This window comes from Ipomoea nil, unplaced genomic scaffold (assembly GCF_001879475.1).
Source record: "Ipomoea nil cultivar Tokyo-kokei standard unplaced genomic scaffold, Asagao_1.1 scaffold1420, whole genome shotgun sequence".
NCBI lineage: Eukaryota > Viridiplantae > Streptophyta > Magnoliopsida > Solanales > Convolvulaceae > Ipomoea > Ipomoea nil.
In genome coordinates, this window is record NW_017617848.1 from 549,189 (window position 1) to 561,172 (window position 11,984).

An 11,984-nucleotide genomic window follows, 5' to 3' on the forward strand; every position below is an offset into this window, starting at 1 on the left:
AATCTTACCCAAGTGCCCCACACAAGGTACATACCCAGTCTACACAGGTTTAGTGGATTGTTGAAGATGGAGAGCCATGCATACAGAAGTCCAATGAAATCCCTTCACTTGGAGAGCCTACTCTGATGCAGTCCACTTCAATGACGCTCTTTACAGTTGTTCCCACAACAGTGTGATCACAGTGTCCTTTCGTTTAAGCAGCAGTGATTCTTCTCAAGTTCATCATCTTAATCACCATGAACATATTGTATTGAGAAGATGCATGACAATCAAAGATCTAGTCTCATATAGTAGATAGGGAGAGTTTCTTCTTGCTTTCGGCGTAACCCTAATTTTTTTCGAGTAAGGGTACTTATAGATTCTTCAATAAACACTCTCCATAAATGACTTTGATTGTAGGACTATAAAGGAGGAATGTAATCTCAGAAGATTTGGTCCATACCTTTCTTGAAAAAATACGCTGATCTTCTTTCCAAACTTGTCTGATAATACCGCGTAAGACTTTTTAGAAAACAGCTTCCTAAATCAGATCTTCAGTGTCAGTCCTTCTATTGTTGCTTCTGATTGATCAGTCATCTGTAGAGCTGGACGGACAAACTCTAAACCTATCTTAGTATGCCATAATAATATTGCCAATTATAATATGGGGTTTTTTGAACATTTAAAAACACTAACAAACTCCCCTTTTGGCTATTATCTGGCAAAACAACTCGACTATATAATTATACACAACATAAAGAACTAAGCTAGGATCATATAAAGAAGCAACCCAATAAGACTGATCTGATTACAAGGAATGGAAACAGAAACATAAGATCCAAAATAGTTTATGATCAAAAACAAAAAAATGGTGCCATCAATAACAACGCCCAGCTAGGGCCAGAAGGTACCCAAACACAAAAACTCCCCCTGAGTAAAAAACTCCCCCTTAGTGCATACTACTCCCCCTTTTTGCGAATGATAGCCAAAGGTCAAGCATTGGAGGGAGTGTCACTGTCAGACTTCGCAGGATCAGTAGCAGCAGCATATTCAGATAGGCTTAAACGAAGAAGAACGGTTGCCAGCTTAGTACGGGCCCCTGTAAGTTGCTTTGCAATAATGCTATGTACTGTCTCAAGATCAGCGACCCTTGCCTTCAACTGTATGGAAAGCTGAACATCCTTAGCATGAGGAGAATCATCAAACACAGCATCAGGTTCAGAAATGGATGGGGCAGTCACCGGAACAACATCTCAAAAGTGATCTCTAGTCAGCAGACGTTTATCAACAGTATAGAGCAGCCTTGGACTGATCACTTCACTGGGCATAGGCTCAAGACCCTGAGTGGTAAGAATGCCAAAATCAAATTTGGAAAGGGTAGTCTTACCTTCTGTTCTCGTGGATAAATCAAGGTAAGTATGTGAGAGTAAATCCATTTTCCCAGATCAATTGGCAACTTCGTTCCAATTCGAAATAAGAAGCCTGCCAGTAGTTTGCCAACAGTGTGGAAATGGGCTGATGGGAGCCAGTTGTGAAGGGCCAGACGATGTAAAATCACATATCTGGATGTGAGATGCGAGCTCTGCAGATAGTCCTTATCTCCTGTAGGCCAAGATTCTGTCTGTCCACCAGTAAGAGTTCTGGCCACCAAGTTCCAGTCAGTGACAGGGTCTTCTTGTACAGCAGACAAACCATAGTATTCATTGATCATGTCCGGCCCAAAAACGTACCACCTTCCTCTGATGAAAATCTGCATCGGTCTTGGCCCAGTTAGGATGTCAATCTCGTCATTGAGATTGCAATAGAATTCATACTTGAGAAGCTTAGAGTATGGGCAGATGTTCGTGACAGTCTTCAACAATCCGACTTCATTCAGCAAAGGTAAAATGTCACATACAGAGTTCAGCTGGTTCTCATCCACAGATCGTTGAATAATAAGATCCCTTCTAACCATGGTAGACCATTTGGTCTGAGCAGCAGGAGAAACAAACTGAGGTCTGTAAACAGATGGATCAGTTTCTTCGACAGGTTGAACCTCAGGAGTAATGCTTCATCCTCTTGATCGTGTGGATGGCTTCCCTTTTCTGACAGATGGTGGAGGTACAGAAGTAGCTTGAACAGCAGGCCCCTTTTGCATAACAGACGATCGCAGAGTCTTGAACACTTGTTGAATAGGCGGATTTCCTTCCGGCTTAACAGCCTCACTCGACTTCCTCTTCTTCTCAGGCTGATCCACATCAGCACTGTCATCACCAGTCTCAACAACAACCTTTACTGGAACATTTTTCCTTTTAGACCGTCTTGTTTCTTTGGTTGGGGATTGAACAGGAGTCACAGAGTGACTGGAATCAGAAACATTGGCAGATGAGCTCTCAATAATATTCGAAATTTCTCAAATTTTGAAGGTCGTGGAGTCAGGATGAGCAGTGGCCTCAATAGTTGGAACATCAAATGGAAGTACTTGAGATCCATACACTTCAGCCAGTATTTTATCATCTTCGCTGGAGGATTCAGAAGGATGAATCACTCGATACGGTTGAGGGATTGAAGCAGATGGTAGACCAGCAAAGTGTTGCACATGTTCCAGACTTTCACCTAATGATGTGGCAGTGTAGACTGGGATTCCACCTGTTTTCTCAGACTTGTGGGGGCTTGATAGATTAACAGTTTCAACATTAGCAGGTAAGACAGGAGTGTCATCGACAGAACAAACTTCTTTAGGGACATCAGCAATTGCAGCTGGAGGTAGAGCAATATTATCAGAAGCATAAACAACTAAACTCAATTTATTTGGCTCATCCGAGGACTTTTCTTTCTCATAAGACACATGCAAGACATCAGTTTTCACATCAACAGACGCACTCAAAGGCAGAGATGTAGAATCAAAATTCATAGGGGGATTCTCGGAATCCAAAGCAGTTAAATTTTCAGAAATAACAGGCACACAAGATGGGGTAGCAGAATCATCAGGTTTATCAGGTGAAATTTCAATAGGAGTTTCAGAATTGTTTGACCTGTTTCGGAGGATCTCCTGTCTGTGTTTTGCCTCTTTCTGAGCAGCTTCAAGATACAGAGGTTGGGACTCCGCTCGCCGTCGAGAGACCTCAACAGATTCTAGGGCTCGTTGTGCAAAATATCGAAGGAATGCCCCTGCCCGATTTCCATCCGAGGGTTCTGGAATAGATACTGGAGAAACTTCGTCACTGGCTTCGAAAACCATCATAAGCAGTTCACTCGCATCATCTTCAGACCATTCTGCATAAAACTCTGGGTAGTTGGACATCACAGTCACCAAAATCTCGTCGCGAAGCAGAGGATCAAGTTTGAGCTTCATCTTCATAGCAAACTGCAATAGAGTCTGAATATGCTTAAGGGCCACCTCTGGAGAATGTGTCTTGCTTCCGAGCTTGATGATGATATTTCTTACCAGGTCCGCCATTGGAGAAATTTTTTGTGAGAGGAGAAGAACACAATACTGAGAGCAGATATGCTGAGAGAGAAAGGGTTTGAGTGCTGAGATGCTTGAAAGCCTGTTCTCTTCTTGGTCCGGTATCAAATAGACTAAAGGGTGAAGAACCCTAATCAATGCTGCTTGTCAAATATCATGCAGACGCGATTGATTGACACAACGGTACAGCTTCTTTTTAGGAAGGAAACGGAACCCAAGGAAATTTGAATTTCGAAAAAAGATTAAAATCTTTTAAAATATCATTAAGGCCAAAATAAAACCACTTAACAAAAATAGAGAGGAGTCTTCAAAAAGAAGTCAAACCGTAATACTGACCCGTGTACACCACTCCTCTCTGACTGACCAACTGCTTTAATTAGTCAATTCCACAAATTCCCAGAGCAGACCTGAGAATTTCAAAACGGTTAGCGTCCAGTGGCTTAGTCAGAATATCCGCCAGTTGTTTGTCAGTTTGAATGTATTCCAATTCAATTTCCTTGGATTCAACCAAGTCTCTGATGTAATGATGCCTGATGTCAATATGCTTTGTTTTGGAATGTTGAACTGGATTCTTGGAGATATTCATAACACTGACATTGTCACAATAGAGTGTCATTATCCCTTGAGAAAGACTATAATCCAGAAACATCTGTTTCATCCATACCAACTGAGTACAGCATCCACCTGCAGCTATGTATTCTGCCTCTGCGGTTCTTAGTGAAATTGAATTCTGTTTCTTGCTTAGCCATGATACTAAGTTCTTTCCAACAAAGAAACATCCCCCAGAAGTACTCTTTCGATCATCAATATTTCCTGCCCAATCAGCATCACAGTATGCAACTAGACTCAGTTCACTGTCCTTGGACTACCAGAGGCCATACTGCATCGTTCCTTTAACATATTTCAGAATGCGTTTTGCAGCTATCAGGTGTGATTCCTTTGGGTCAGATTGATACCTTGCACAGATTCCAACACTGAACATTATGTCTGGTCGACTGGCTGTTAGATACAACAGACTGCCTATCAAGCTGCGATAGACTATGTTATCCACTGATACACCAGTTTCATCTTTCGATACTTTTGTGGAGGTGGAGATTGGTGTCCTGGATGATTTACATGATTACAGATCAAACTTTTTAACTAGATTCTTAGCATACTTCTCTTGTGAAATAAAGTATCCCACAGGACTTTACTTGACCTGTAGACCTAGGAAGTATGTCAGTTGACCAACCATGGACATTTCAAACTCTTCCTTCATCACTTTTACTAACTCGTCAGTGTATTTCTGTAAGGTTGATCCAAACACGATGTCTTCAACATAGATTTGGGCTATGGTTACATGACTTCCAGTATTTTTTACAAATAGGGTTTTGTCAACACTTCCCCGTTTATACCCATGCTGGAGCAGATACTGTGTCAGTCGTTCATACCATGCCCGTGGGGCTTGTTTGAGACCATAGAGAGCTTTTCGAAGCTTATAGACATATGAAGGATGATCTAGATCTTCGAAATCTTTAGGTTGAGCCACATAGATATCTTCATGGAGATAGCCATTCAGGAATGCTGCTTTGACATCCATCTGAAACAATGTGAATCCCAAAATACATGCGACAGCCAACAAAATCCTGATTGACTCGAGTCTAGATACTGGAGCAAAAGTCTCATCATAGTCAATTCCTTCAATCTGAGTATACCCTTGAGCCACTAACCGAGCTTTGTTCCTAGCTATATTCCCTACTTCATCAGTTTTATTTTTAAAGATCCACTTCGTTCCAATTACGTTAACACCATCAGGTCTTGAAACTAGATCCCAGACATGATTCCTCTCAAACTGATGTAGTTCCTCCTGCAAGACTTCTTTAACATTCCTGGGTTCTATCTTTGAGGTATATCAAGCAGACCCAGATACTTCTGTCAGATTATTTCTTATTCTGCTCCTGGTCTTCATCCCATCTGATGGATCTCCAATAATGTTATCTGATGGATGGTTTTTCTGAATTCTGGTGGGTTTGTCTTTACCTGTATCATTTATGAGGTTTGTCTCTTGATCCGAACTTTCTCGATCTTCATCTAACGATTCTTGTGGTTTGGGCTGACTGTTGCTATTAGTGGCAATTGGATCACTGAGATGGAGTTCTGTCACTGAATCTGTCACTGTTGTGTCTACTGACTCTTCTGGACTGTCATCTATAACCACATTGGAGAGTATCCAAGGAAGATGCTCTCATCACACTTTGGTTCGAACTTCCCTCTTTGTTCTCTATCAACTAGCACATAACACTTTGTCCCAAACACATGAAAATACTTCAGATTTGGCTTCTTACCCTTCCAGATCTCATATGGTGTTTTGGTTGTTCCTGGTCTAAGATAGACCCTATTTATGGTATGACAGGCTGTGTGTACTGCTTCAGCCCAGAAGCGCTGCGGCAGATGCGAGGCATGTAGCATAACTCTAGCCATTTCTTGTAAAGTTCGATTCTTTCTTTCCACTACTCCATTCTGTTGAGCAGTTCTAGGGGCAGAGAACTCATGTGATATACCGTGCTCGGAGCAGAAATCTGAATATAGTGAGTTCTCAAATTCCTTTCTATGATCACTCCTCAATCTCTGAACTTTTATTATAGACTCATTATTTTCCTTCTGAACTCTTATACACAGAGTTTTAAAGGACTTGAAAGCTTCTGTCTTTTCTCTCAGAGAGTATACCCAGTTGTATCGAGAGAAATCATCTACACACAAATATGTATTTCTTTCCCCCAATGCTTTCAGTCTGTGTTGGTCCCATGAGGTCTATGTGAACAAGATCTAGGCACTTCTCAGTGACGATGCCTCTTACTGCTTTGTGTGGAGTTCTGATTTGTTTCCCAATAGCACATACACCACAGATTTTTTCCAGATCTATTCTGATCTTAGGTACACCTTTCACTGCTTCCAGTTTTATCAACTTATCCATATCTATGAAGTTTACGTGACCCAGTCGTCTATGCCAGAGTTTTGATTCATCAGATTTGGATAGGTGACAAGTAGTTCCATTTGCCAAAACATAACAATTGTCTAAGTACTGAGTTCCTTCCATGACAAGTTGATTTGCTTTGTTACTAACTCTGCAGCAGTTACGATCGAAGCACACATTCCAATTTTGATCACACAACTGACTGATGCTAATTAGATTCGCTTTCAACCCACTGACTAGCAGGACTTCTTCTAATTGAGGTAAACCTGGTACATTTAGGATACCTTTCCCAACTATTCTCCCTTTTTGTCCATCTCCATATGTTACAGCTCCACTGCTGGGTTGAACAGCCATCAGACACTTAACATTTCCTGTCATATGTCTGGAACACCCACTATCAAAATACCATCTAGCATCAGTTGTAGATGTAGTCAGAACAATGGTGGGGTAGCAGATAACTTCTGACTTTCTGACCCAAACCTGTTTAGTGAATGGTGTAATGGTCTTATTATGATATTTTTCCTTCCTTTGATCTCTGTAGAAAAAATAACACTCAGGCCGAGTATGACCTTTTGTTTGACAGTAGTGACAAATAGGGATGTAATATTTAACTTTGACAATCTTATTTTTGAACCTTGAATAATGAGATTGATGAGTTAATCTGGCCAGGCCAGTATCAGCAGTCTGGTCGTACCTCCTTCCCTTGTTCTGCACTGACAGAGATGACTGGCCTTGTTCATAGTTGTGATCAGCTGTGGTCTTAGACATACCCTCTTTGATGAACTTAGGTGCGTTATTCGAAGGTTCACCTCGTTCAAATCCCAGACCCTTTTTATCATTAGGATTTCTGCCAGAGTCTAGAATCTTATCTAGGGTAGATGTGGTATCCATCATCTGGATATTTTTCTTCAGACTCTCCAATTCCTTGATCAGTTTTCCTTCTCTGGACCTTATCTGAGTGATGAGGTCTTCTTTTATGACTAGATCTGTATTCAGTTTCTTTAGAAGATCATCTCTTTGCTTCAGCTCTTCATTCAGATTCTTATTCACTTTCACAAGTTGTTCCCAGCTAGCAACAAGTTTTGCAAATTCTGTTTCAAGTTGAGTGTGTCTCTCTTCAAAATCATCAGTTGATATGTACAATTCTTCATCTGATTGATCTCCGTCTGACTGAAGGTTTGTAGCAGTAAAGAAGGCTACAAAGTTTCCCACATTATCACCTGACTGATCATTTGAAGTTTCCTCCTCATCATCGCTTAAAGTAGCTACAGACATAGCCTTTTTCCTCTTGAGATACGTTGCACATTCAGCCTGTATGTGTCCATATCCTTCGCATTCCCTACATTGCACTGACCGGTTGAGGGATTTACATGTGTCTGTGGAACTGTTTCTGTTTTGTCTTGTTCGACCAGTCTGAGATTGATTGTTCTGTGAGAAAGGTGCTGTATCAGCCTTTTGATATGAGGAGTTGTTGCCTTTGTATTGTGTCCTGGTAGACTGACCTTGACCCTTTCTGTTGAAACCTTTTAAGATTTTCTTGAAATTCTTGGTTAGAACTGCCAAGGTTTCATCACACTAGTACAAAATTGAACATTGAAGATTGACCATAGACCACCATTGTTGAAAGAATGGTTGCCTAATCTTAGCCCAAAAATTCGCGGTGGTAATTTTGTAAATAAGTGATTAATAATCCACCCCCATTATTAGTTGTAATGGTTGCCCATTGTATTTTGTATTTATTTAAAAAAAATTAATTTATAATAGACAACCATTTCTAATAGAAATGGTTGCCTTAAAATAGAACTTGTTTTATAATAGGCAACCATTTCTAATAGAAATGATTGCCTAATATTAACCCTAGATCTACCCATCACTAAGCTAGCTCCATTAGATCTGATCAATCTGCTCATCCTCTCAACGTACCGTCTGCTCCATCAGATCTCATACCGCGCCGTCTGCTCGATCATCCTCTGCTCATCCAACGCCGATCGTCTGACGCCGTCTCCAACGCCGCTGATCGTCTGACACCGTCTCCAACGCCGATCGTCTGACGTCGTCTCCAACGTCGATCGTCTGACGCCGTCTCCAACGCCGATCTCCGATCTTCAACGCCATCTGCCGATCCTCTGACGCCATCTGCACCAAATTCCGTACTCTCGCTTCCTCCGCTGTCGTTCGCTGTGCCGTTGTCTACCTTTTGCAGAAGCCGGCGAGCCACGTCCGGGGCGGTAAAGGGAAGAGATTTCTAATATTTCTGATAAAGTATTCAATAAGCTCAGGAACTTGGATGCTTACCCGAAAATCAATGAGGATTTCTACAACCGTACCCTCTCCGGCGGTGTTATCACCCTCGTCTCCTCCATCGCCATGCTCATGCTTTTCTTCTCCGAGTTCAGTATGTTTTGCTCTTCTCCCAGCTTGATTTACCCATTGCGATATTTCTGATCAGTGAAACATTTCTGCTAGAAGCATTTTGATCGTTATTTTGGTTAATTTTATGGAATATTTGGTTTTTGATTGGGAGGTTACGTTGTTGAATTGAATTGCAGGACTGTATCTCCATACTGTTACTAAGACTAGGCTTATTGTAGACACTTCAAGAGGAGAAAAATTGCATATCAATGTAAAGTTCCTTACTTTATGCAGTATTGAAATTGAAATGTTTTCACCATATGCTTTCTGTTGTTCCTCTGGTTAAACCTTGTATCTGTGAGGCACTATTGGGTGTAAATGTAACACCCCGTGTTACGGCCTTCAATCCCGGATTAATTATTTAATTAATCCCGTTAATAATAATTAAATATGACTTAATTCGGTTAGGTTTCCTTTAATTAATTAATAAGGTCCACCATGAACCGTGGACCCTTGCCTAAATTAGAGTCCTAAGCCTATTAGGAATAAAGAAAGTAAACCCTTTACTATTCAGATTCTAATTAGGAATCCTAGACCTAGTTATCTATTAGGAATGAAGGAAGTAGGCTTTTTACTATTCAGACTACGATTAGGATTCCCTTTAATTAATTAATATGGTCCACTATGGACCATGGACCCTTATCCCTAAAATAAGCCCTTAGTTCTATAAGGAATAGAATTAGTAAACCCATACCATTCAGACCCTAATTAGGAGTCTTAAATATATAAATAGGGATATAGGAGGCACCTAGATCTTTCACCACCATAATCTCTCACCACACAAGAAGTTCCAAGAATCCCCTTAGGAGAAATCAAGAAAGAAGAAGGCTTAAAGAAAGACCCTTCATAGCCAAGGAATTAATTAAGGCTAAGAGGTAACCCATGTCTCAACAAAACCTATTTTCATAGTTATGATTCCCCCTTAGGGTTTCCCCATATTATTGTGTATTAATGACTTGTGATGATTATGATTGATGATTGATGTGATGATCCCATGGGGGATCTTGATAATCTTGATATTGGGAGATTCTTGATAATTATGATGTTCTTGATGATTATATGGAGTTCTTGATGATTATGTGTTGTTCTTGATAATTGTGTGATGCCCTTGATGCTTATGTGTTATTCTTACCGAATCTTGCAATTAGAAGGCGAATCGTATTCTTGTTGATATAAAAGTGATTAGAACCCTAGGTTGTATCGTATGATATTATTCTTGGGTTATCGAGTGGGGTAATCGCATGTTTGGGTGTTGATTATGTTTAGAAAAGCATGATAGATTATGTGCCGTTCGTTTCTCGTATCCGATCCATTACTTGTCTACGTGTTGTCGTTGATTGCGTTGTAAAGTGTCTAAGCATGGTTTCGGGTTCCACAATGGTTCCCGGGGCGGATTTGTGTGATAAGAGTCAGTGGGGGGTAGGGGACCCGCCACCTACCCACGGCCGGAATGGTGATCCCGGCAGCGGGCAGTCGGCGGGCGGGCAGCTGCCCGCTGCCCGGAATAGTGAATCCGGTGGGCAGCCGGCGGGTGGCCCCCACCCACCGGCTACCCGCTGGAATTTTCCCCATCTTGGGTTCCCGGCTTCCCCGTTTGATGTTTTCCCGTCCCCCGTGGTGTCCCAACGGACTCCGTTTATCGTGCCTATGTCTAGTTTGATATTTCGGGTACCGTTCGTAGGTTTATGAGTCTATTATATTGCATGCTAGTTGAATTGGTATCCCGTTGACCTAGGTGGAAGAAGTATGAACCCCTTAGGACTATTCTTGTATGTGATGGATCACGCATAGGTTTTGTTATACATTTTCTCCCCCTTCCCAATGTGTTAATGTGGGTTGCATGTACTTGCTATGTGTTATGTGTGCGTGTAACCCCGAGTTGGTTAAGATCAATCGAGCTATACGGGCAGTCGGGTGGGCTGAGAACCATACCGGCTGTTAATGAATTCATAACTCTTTGAGAAAGGGTGGTTTTGTTGAGACAAATTTGATGAATTCACCGCATAATGACATGAGTACATAGTGCTCTTGGTGACTTATACTCAATTGGGGTAGTCTATGTTGAGGTAGACCTAAAGAGATCCCTGGCTTGAGTAGAAAAGGGCTAACCGCCTCTTATGAAAGATAATGGGGTTATCCCAAGAAGGTGAGTGGCTAAGAAACATGGTGATAACCGTGCAGTTGTGGGGGTGTCCAACACCTTCACCACATTGTGATTCACAAACTATCATTTGCATTGCAAAGAACAGTGCCTATAATAGAAACAAAAGTCTTAGAACTGGTTTATGTCTTTAACTACTCTATAAGCCTTTAAAGGTGGTCTATACTAAGATAGACTTGGTAGAGTTAAAAGTCTATATTGAGATGGACTTGACAAGTCATAAAAATCTACAATGCGATAAGACTTGTCAGAGTTAAAAGTCTATGTTGAGATAGACTTTGACAGGGTGGAGGTTTATATTAAGATAGACATAACAGACTTGAATACTAAGGGTATTCATAAGAAGTCAAAGAGTTTGACTTTCGCAGAACCTGCTTTTTGAGTTGGTGTGTGCATTAGAGTTCAAAATTTATCTAATCGCTGAGTTCAAGATTCATATCACTCTCGGAAAGAAAATTACTCAGTGTCACTACGTGTCAGTTCAAGTTCACAAACACTGACATTAAGATCAACTCATTTGTATTGCTCAGACATCTTTTTTCCATTCCCTTGCATTTGTGGGGGATTGTTGGGAAAAATGCAAGCCACTCATTAATTATGTGGTGGTTTAACCTTGACCACAAATAATTATGTGGTGGTTTAACCTTTACCACAAATTAATGAGCGGTTAAGATCCTTTAAATAATATGAGGCCTAAATTACTTGGCCTCTATTATTTAAATAGGGCCTGCCTTTGAGTTTAAACACACCCAGGAAAACATTTCCTTTCTCCCTTCTTTCTATGTCTGCTAGTTAAAGTCTGAGCAATAGTGAGGTTCAGTTACGTTTAAGCTGGTGCGAGCTTAGCGTGGTTATTCTGTGTAGCCTGTCAAAAGCGTACCGGTTTGTCGACTGCACCGTCATCGGGCAAATAACGCTTTTAAGGTAGTGTTATTATAACACTGCACAGACTTCTTTTCAGCCATACATCCATTGTGTCCGTGTTTCTTAAAAGGTGCCCAGCTCGCGCGTTGACGTTGCATATATATATA

At 41.1% G+C, this 11,984-nt stretch overlaps 1 long non-coding RNA gene across 1 annotated transcript; it reads left to right on the forward strand.

Annotated features, from left to right (window-relative positions):
* The first annotated feature begins 8,642 nt into the window (after positions 1-8,642).
* LOC109187184 lies at positions 8,643-9,053 on the forward strand. The gene is made up of 2 exons (XR_002055238.1): positions 8,643-8,775; positions 8,930-9,053. It is a non-coding gene; the product is annotated as an uncharacterized LOC109187184 (long non-coding RNA).
* The last annotated feature ends 2,931 nt before the right edge of the window (positions 9,054-11,984 follow it).